General features: G+C 52.9%; 1 protein-coding gene across 1 annotated transcript in view; it reads right to left on the bottom strand.

The window, feature by feature from the left end:
- Gipc1 (GIPC PDZ domain containing family member 1) overlaps window positions 1-6,673 on the bottom strand; it is a 13,474-nt gene extending 6,801 nt beyond the window's left edge. The window contains exon 1 of the mRNA XM_005370913.2: window positions 6,592-6,673. The gene's annotated coding sequence lies outside the window, so the exon portion shown is untranslated. The remainder of the gene's footprint in view (window positions 1-6,591) is intronic.
- Window positions 6,674-9,059: the final 2,386 nt, after the last annotated feature.

Raw genomic sequence — 9,059 nt, 5'->3', positions numbered from 1 at the left:
AATTCCCAGCAACCACATGGTGGCTCACAACCATCTGTAATGAGGTCTGGTGCCCTCTTCTGGCCTGCAGGCATACATGCAGGAAGAATATTGTATACATAATAAATACTGTACATACACACACGTGTGAAGGTGAGCACTTAGAAGGCAGGCCAGTGGATCTATATGACTTCAAGGCCAATCTGAGCTTATAATTTCCAAGACAGCCACAGCTGCCTAGAGAAATTGTCTCACACCCACCCCACCCCTGCCAAAACAGTGTGGGCTACCGTGTTTATGTGTGTGTTTCTGTGTTCACAGAGGTCAAAGGAAGCAGCTACGTGGCATCCTCTACCGCTTTCCACCTAGTCCTTTTGAGGGAGGGCTTTCTGCTTTCCTTTGGCTAGTCTGGCAGCCAGCAAGCCCCAGCTATGCTGGTCCTGGGGTCAGAACTCGGGTCCTCACACCTGAGCAGCAGCACCTGTAACTGTTTCTCCAACCCGGCCCCCTTTTTTCTTAGACCGGGCTGACCTCAAACTCACAGAGATCCACCTGCCTCTGCCTTCTCAGTGCTGGAATTAAAGGTGTGCTCCAGCGCTGCCCAGCTTTATTTTCTTGAGTCAGGGTCTTGCCATATTGTCCAGATTAATCTTGAGTTCGTGGTCCTCCTGCCTCAGTCTATAGTAGCTTAGACTATCAGCATGTACCACCATGCTCAAGCCATTTTACTTTAACAAACACACCCCTGACTAGGAACACTACATCCAGTTGTACAGCTGTTCACTATGCTGCAGACACAGTAGGTATTAAGAGAGCAAAGGGGTGAACCCCTGTCCACAGCTGCCTGCTGAGCTGTGGCCCTGCTGTGGCCTGTCTCTGGGAGAAGACTATCTTTCTAGTTACTTACAAGAGGTACAATAAGCTGGCTGGAGCTGACCATCCCCTCCAGAACTGTGTGGTGCTGAAGCAGGGAGCGCGGCCCGGTCTCTGACCTCCCCCACACAAACATCTGGGACAAGAGTGCTAGGCGGACATGGACAGCGCAGAGGCCCTGAGGTACAGCAGCTCACACGCAGCACAATTCTGAACAGTGTGGCCGGAGCAGGAGGGGAGGAGACAATGAAGGCAGATGGGATGGAACCAGGCCGCAGCACACAGGTGAACAATCACTGATCCGCACCCAACCTGAGCCACAGGCTCCCTCAAGGTGTCTGATCTGTGACCCTCGAGACACCTGGCCTTGACAACTATCCACAGTGATATTCCACCCTCCTTGCTGGGGCTCACGTAGCCCAGGCTGCCCTCCTGTTTGCTAGGTAGCCAAGATTGACCTTGAACTTGTGACCCTCTGGCCTCACCCTCCTGAGTAGGAGTGCAGCAGCTCAGTTCATCTCATTACTTTGGGGCAGGGTCACACCAACTGGCACAGGCTTGCCTTTAACTCCTGACCTTCTTCTTTAGCTTCCCATGCCCTAGGGACTTCCTGTGTTCTGCAGATTTGCTCTCCTGAGGGGCAATGCAGGCACAAGGGAACCCAGTTGGCTTTAACCACATCTTCCTGAGGGTTCCCTGCTCACTGTCATGGATTCTTCTGACCCTGCAGGCTCTACTCCCACCCCACTCACCTACACTACAGTTGCCTCTGGGTCCTCAGGCGTCCCTTAGCATCCAGCTTCCTGTCAAGACAGCAGCCAGAATGACCCTATAGTCATGTCGCCTTGTGCTCTGCTTTCCCAGGAATCCCAGTCCTTTAGGACCCACTACCCATGTCATAGTGCCTTCCCTTCAGCCTGAGGCCTCCTCCACGTGGCTCACAGTTAGACTGGAGCTGTCTTAGGGTCTTTTACCGGCTGCTCCCTCTGCTGTCCAGCACCCTCCCTTATGTCCTTCAGCTGGGAAAGGCATTTTATGTCTTTGTCCACTGTCTGCTGAGGGGAGAGATCTGTGTGTCACTATTGGCATCCCTCAATATGTGGGACAAAACAGCCACAGGAAATCATGTTGGATGAGTGAGGGCCCTGTGTGGCAAGACTGGCCATCTCCCAGGAGAGCACAAGCCCCACACCACGGACCCCACCCTGTTCTGGGCAGTGCCTGGGCAGGGAGGCACCACTTGACTTCTCACTGAAGGCTTGCTTTTGCACGTGGGAGAATCAATGGTGCCAAACACCTTTTTATAATGTTCAGTGCTCCTGATTGGCTTGTTAGTGGACTTCCTGTTAACTGTTGTTTGCTGACTTACTCTGTGTGTATGTAGGCATGTCATATTGTCGGCGTCTGTCAGGAAGTACCTGACTTACTTCTTTTCCTCCACCAGGTGTGTCCTGGAGGTCAAAGCCAGCTCTTCAGGTTTGGAGGCAAGTGCCTTTACTCACTGAGCCAACCCACCTTCTTTAAGATTGTATTTTGCATTATTTGTATAGGTATGAGCCTGCATGAGGCACTGTGCTTCTGAGAGCAGGTGCCTGCAGAGGCAGAAGGCACCAGATCCCCTAGGGATGGAGTTACAAGCAGTGGTAAGCAGCCCAACAGGATGCTGGGAAACACTCGCAGCTGCTGAGCCCTGCCTCCAGCCCTCACTGTGCTCCTTGGGCACGTACTCACTCATTCCCACGGATGTGTGGGTGCGTATGGAGGTTAGAGGTCAACCTTGGGTACTGGTCTTCAAGTGCCATCACTTGGCTTAAAAAAAAATTTATTGGGGTTGAAGAGATGGTTCAACAGTTAGAGCACTGCCTATTCTTCAAAAAAAAAAAAAAACAAAAAACAAAAAAACCTGGGTTCAAATCTTAGAACCCACATAGCCACTAACAACTGCCTCCAACTCAAGTACTAGGGAGGACTTGATATCCTCTTCTGCCCTGTGTGCAAACATGCATGCAGACAAAAACCACATAAAAGTTTTTAAAATTAGTTTGAGGCTAGGCAGGCCAACACAGCAGTTCTAGGACAACCAGAACTACATAATGACACCCTATCTCAAAGACAAAGAATTTATTTGTGTGCATGTATGTTGTCACAGTGTGCAGAGGTTGTGGGAGTCGGTTCTTCCCTTCTACACTCAGGTGGCAGCCTTTGCACTGCTGAGCCATGTCTCTAGGGTCACCCCTTTTGTACCGGGAATTGAACTCCCAGTCTCAAGTATGCTAAGCTAGCGCTCTACCACTAAGGTATCCCATATTCCCAGTCCCATTTGCCTTTCTGGGGCAGGGTCTGAGCTCTCCAATTAGGCTGGCCGGCCAATGAGCCCCACAGGTCTTCCTGTTTTGTCCCCAGTGCTGGGGTAACAACTGCAAGCATTTCCATGTGGGTTCTGACTGTCAAATTCAGCTGGCGCAGCAAGCACTTTACCAAGTGCTGTCTCCACGGACTACCTGGCCTGCATGGTTTTCTTTTGCTTTTCTGAGGAGGGTCTCCCTGTGTACTACACAATAGCCTCAAATGAAGATCCTCCTGCCTCATCTGCCATGCCCTGGGATAATAGACTTGCTCTACACCTGGCTGGTTCGGCTTTACTTGGATGATGTTTTTTTTTTTTTTTTGGTTTTTTCGAGACAGGGTTTCTCTGTGGCTTTGGAGCCTGTCCTGGAACTAGCTCTGTAGACCAGGCTGGTCTCGAACTCACAGAGATCCGCCTGCCTCTGCCTCCCGAGTGCTGGGATTAAAGGCGTGCGCCACCATCGCCCGGCGTCTGGATGATGTTTTTCTTACTGATTTGTGAGAACTCTTTATATATTCTGGGCACTAGTTTTTTACTGGTTCCTTCATCTCTCACAGTATAGCACACTCACTGGCTACTAGACAAAGGTAAACTCTAATGAATTACATAGAAATGTCCTCTAAAATTATGTCACCACATTCACTAGCAAAGAACAGCGGCGGCACCCCCCTAGTACACAGTCTCTAAATCACCAGTCCTTGTTCTTTTTTGTCTTTGAGACAAGATTTCTCTGTATAGGCATGGCTGTCCTGAACTTGCTCTGTAGACCAGGCTGGCCTTGAACTTGGAGACCTGCCTGCCTGTGACTCCTGAACGCTGAGATTAAAGGTGTACACATCACTGCCTGCTTTAAGGCAAGAATCTTAACCCCTCTGAGCTCAGAGGAAACCATGTGTGTTCCTGGGGTGGTCCCCGGAGAACTATTAGGGTATGTGTTGTGTTGATGCACTGTCTTTCCTCACTGTCTTGGAACCCCACACCCTGGCCTCCTTTCTGTCTCTGAACATGTTCAAGGCTCTGGTTTAGTCTAGCTTTTGTGTGCCCTCTGGTGAGTGACACAAGGCATTGAGGAACATGCCATGGACCCCGAGCTGTAGTACGGTGGCCTGAATCCAAGCTCCTTTGCCATTCACCAGTGGCAGAGACAAAGTCTTAAGTTGCTTAACTTCATGAGGCCCCAGTTTTCCCATCTGAAAATGTGGCAGAGTTCGTGTCTCTCGGGGTGGGCTGCATGGCACCTGCTCAGTACTTCAGCACACACGTCAGGAAGTGTTGGAAGTGTCACTATTTGCAGTGAGAGACAAAGCTCCAACCTTTCATCCACTAGGAAGGGGCTCTATTGCCGACCCCTCTCCTCCCCCAGCCCTCACTGCTGGATCCTCACAGGGGCTGTACTGTTGACCCACACCTCCAGACTGCTCCAGTCTCTATTACTGTTAGATCCTTCCTTCCCTGGCCCAGGGGCACCCAAGTTCCTAACTTGGCAAGGCTTTTCCAGACATCTCCAGGCAGTAGGCTTGCCCCAGCCCACGCGAGCTGCTCCACAGGCCTCAGGCCTATGAACTTAGCTGTTCATCTCCCAACATCCCAGCTGTTATTTATCTTTGTGTCTCTATTTTGGAAGGTTTTTTTTTTATGCGTATGAGGGCTTTGCTGCATGTCCATCTGTGTACCACTGGGTGCCGGGTGCCTGCAGAGGTCAGAAGGCACTACTGTTAGAGATGGTTGTAAACCATGTAGGTGCTGGGAATCGCACTCCCAGCATGCACTCTGTCTCCCCAGCCCGTGTCTCTATTTTAAAATGCAAACCAGGTAGCATCCGTCATCTGTCTCCGACCTCACAAAGGGATCCCACCATATAGGGGAAAACTTGAGAGTGTACCAGGCGCCCCAAACTCCCGCAGACTCACTTCTCCAGCTTCAGTCTGTGCCAGCTATTCTATGCTTTGCTCTGCCTGGGGAGTGCGAGCTGCCCCTGCCCAGTGATGCTCTCTGAGAGGCCACTCAGTGCTCAGACAGATCTGCAATGGCTGCCCATGGAAACTTGTGGCCTGTTACCTACTAGAGTGCAGAGAATTCTGTCCTGTTTTTGGAGGGCAGTTTCCTCCAAGCAAAATACGGAGCCTGGCCAGGTGGCTGCTTAATTCTTGTAGGTGACGGGGGTGTAGCTCGAGGTAGAGCACCTGCCTGGCATGTGATGCCTAGCGTTCCCCAAGAGCTGAACTGTAGAATGTCCTATACCCGACTAACTGTGGCCCAAGCCCCACCACGACCGTTAGAGAGCTATGAGCACCTCCCACTGTCTGCAGGAGCTGAAGGGAAGTGGGTTGGATGGATTTCCGGAGTCCAGCGCTCTCATCCCAAAAAGGGCCTGAAACTTAGCAACCCCCACCCGCAGTCACAGAAAAGCTAAGTGGGAGGAGCAGGAAGCAGGGAAGGGGGTTCCTGGGGCTCAGATAACACCTGGCTTAGGGGACACCACACCTGCTCCCCTGTCGTCCCTCCCTTCTTACCCCCTGCACAGTACTGCTTTGGGGAGGGCAGGAGGCCTCTGATTCATTCTTGAAAAACCGGATCCTGAAGGTCTCATCTCTCCAGTGTTTCCGGGGCGGGGGCTGAGGGGCGTGAACGCACCGCTCGCCCGGTCTTGGCGGCCCCCGAAGCCCAGCACCCCAGACACCCGGCCTCTACATTCCCAGGCATTTCCTTCGCAGTAGAGTAGACAGGGTGGGTGGAGAGGGTATGGGATTCAAGGACCCATGGTGTTTGGGCCTTGCCTCTCCAGCTCAAGAGAAGGGACGATGGAAGCTGTCTAGTGACCTGTGGGCGCGGGGAGGGATGCAAAACCCAGCAGGTACGGCTCCGAAGTCAATATGGGGGTGGCGGTGTGTAGTGAGTCCAGGGGGCCGATCTCTGGGATTAGTTTCTGGACTCTAAGGCGTGGGTCCCTCATCCCCACCGGCTACTCACTACCTGTGTGACCTTGAGTGAGTCACTCCACCTCTCTGGCCCAGAGGCCTCACTTCTAAAAGAAGTTAGGAGCCCCTCCCAGGAGGCTGTTTTGATTCAATGCAGTGCACCCAAAGCGTCTGACGAGAAAGCGCTGGGTCCGGGCTAGCAAGTGGGGGAGGGACCCAAACTATTACTGCGGTTGTTATTGTTATCCGGGCCCGGTGGTCTCGGTGTCCCCGCCGGCCTGCAGCTTCTGGGTAGGGGCACGGGAGGGGTATGGACCCACCACCAACAGGGAGCGTCCCGGGTGCAGAGGGCAGGGGTGGACCGGAGGCCCCGGCCAGCGGGAAGGGTCCATCCTTGGGGTCCCTTCGCGGCCAGCCCCACCCCGCCGCCACGGCTCCATGCCCGGGAGGCCGCCCCCGGCCGGGGACACTCACCTGCGCCGCCGCCACCCCGCGCGCCCAGTTCGGTCCTCTGGAAACTCGGCCGGGCTTCTCCCTGGGCCTCCGGTACCTGGGCGGGGCCGGCGTCCCGAGCAGACCAATCGGCAGCGGCCGCCCGCACTCGCGGCCAATGGGCGCCTCTCGTCGGAACGCTCCGAAGGGATCCCTCCGCCGAACCTCGGCCTCCCCCGCACGTGCGCGCAGTGGTCCAATCTTACTTGGTCTAAATGGCGGCGGGCTGAACCATTGCGGGGCTGTGCGGGGGGTGCGGCGGGAGACAGGGCGGGAGCTGACGGTAAGAGTCAGATGATAGGGTTTGGAGGATTGTGCGCGGGCATCCAAGGAAGCGGGCTATTTGGGAGGTCAGCGAGGGGGCTGATAGCCCAGCTTCCCTCCCAGAGAGACTGATTCTACAGAGTGGGCCATAGTGAATGAGGAGGGCCCCGCGTGTCTCTGCTTCTTCCACTCTACACAATAGACAAAGGCAATCGTGCATTCAGTCTTTCAATCTTTAAGTGCTCCTGCCTGGTACCAGGCTCCGCTTTGGCTCTACAGACACGTGGATGGAGAGAACCAAAGAGCACTTTGCAAGCAAAGCTGTGTAAGAAGACACTGTAGAGCATATTTTAAACAGTCGACTTGTCAATTGAGTACCTACTTTGCAGAATCCCTAGATGATGACCAACCAGTGCAGGCCTCTACTCTTCTACTCCCCCCCCCTCCCCAGACAGGACAGCATTAGCTATCCTGGAACTTGCTCTGTTGACCAGGATGGCCCCGAACTCACAGAGCTCTGCCTGCCTCTGCCTCCTGAGTGCCGGGGTTAAAGGCTTTTTGCCATTACTGCCCAGCTAGGAAATTGAGGTTTTCTTTCTTTTAGGTTTCTTGGTTTCTCCAAGGTTAAGCCTCATCAGAGTTCCTCTTCCTCTTGTACTAGGAGTTAAACCAAGTTAAACAAGTTAAACATGTGCATGCTGGCCAAGTGCCCAAGGTGAGACGCTGTAGTTGAACTTTCCCATGGGCCAGGTGCCGGCACACACACAAAAAAAAAAAAAACGACACAGAAACTTGTTATTGATATGGAAGCTTGGCCTTAGCTTAGGCTTTTCCCCAACCAGCTCTTATAACTTAACCGTTTCTGTTCATCTATATTCTGTCACGTGGTTCGGTTACCGCTCCTCTGTACCATATGTCCAACTTCAGTGTCTGGCTGGTGTCTCTTTGCACACTCAATTCCTCCCGTGTTTCTCTCTCTCTCTCTCTCTCTCTCTCTCTCTCTCTCTCTCTCTCCAGAAGTCCCGCCTATCCTTTCCTGCCTAGCCATTGGGCATTCAGCTCTTTATTAAACAAATCACAGTGATAGATTTTCACACAGTGTAAACAAATATTTTGCAAATAAACCAGTCACTGGTGGATTCTAGGCTGACAATCTACCTGCAAGCCATGTCTCCTGCATACACACACACAGACACACACACACACACAGAGAGAGGGGGGGGAGGGAGGTGCAAACCTGTATGAACAGCAGACAGGCCGGGTAGACTCAAGTTCAAGAACAAAAGACACAGATGTACCTGGAGAGAGGACAGGTGAGATTTCATTCTGGTCACTCTGCTAGTGCTGGGACTGGCCCCAGGGTTCTGTGAGTTTTGAGGATTGCTAGGGGACGCCAACGGAGCTTTATTGAATTACTAGGTCTTTGCAGCTCCCAGAGCTTTATTGAATTACTAGGTTTTTGCAGCTCCCAGGGAGAGCTGGGATGGCTTCCAGCCTCAGCGGGATGTGCAGAAGGGCAGAAAGGAAGGAAAGCTTGGGCTTTCGATCTGGGGGGCCCCGCCCAGCTATCAAACACACTCTGCCATGGCCAGGACAGTGAGGATGGATGCTGTCCCTCCCATCTTGTCTTGTTACCGTAGGCCATCCCCACTGAGCAGGCCGTTGCCTTGGTCGGTCCAGTGACCTTCAGTTGGGCATAGCCTTGGGTGAGTTGGGCATGGAATCCAGAGGTCAAATGTGGGGCCCAAGCTGCAAAGTGCTGAGCCCCAATCCCCTGTCTCTTGGACTGATAAGAAAGTGCTCAAAAAAGAGGGTCGTAGGATTGCCCAAGGGCACAGGGCAGAGCTGAGCACCTTCCCAATTTTATATGCCCAAAACAGACAGGGAGACCAGGCTGGGGAGTGACGTGGAACTGAACTTCAAGTCTGTCCTCTTTGTAAAATTAAAAAGATAGAGGCAGGCAAGATTGCTCAATGGGTAAAGGTGGCTGTTGCCAAGCACTACTGCCAAAGATCCATCCCTGGGACCCACACGGTGGGAGAGGGAACTGACTCCTGCGAGCTGTCATCCGATACCCCCCCCCACACACACACACACTTTTTTTTTTTTTGAGACAGGGTTTCTCTGTGATTTTGGAGCCTATCCTGGAACTAGCTCTTGTAGACCAGGCTGGTCTCGAACTCACA

Source organism: Microtus ochrogaster, unplaced genomic scaffold (assembly GCF_000317375.1).
Source record: "Microtus ochrogaster isolate Prairie Vole_2 unplaced genomic scaffold, MicOch1.0 UNK90, whole genome shotgun sequence".
NCBI lineage: Eukaryota > Metazoa > Chordata > Mammalia > Rodentia > Cricetidae > Microtus > Microtus ochrogaster.
Note: the sequence above shows the minus strand (reverse complement) of the source record. Positions and strands in the feature narration are given on the sequence as shown.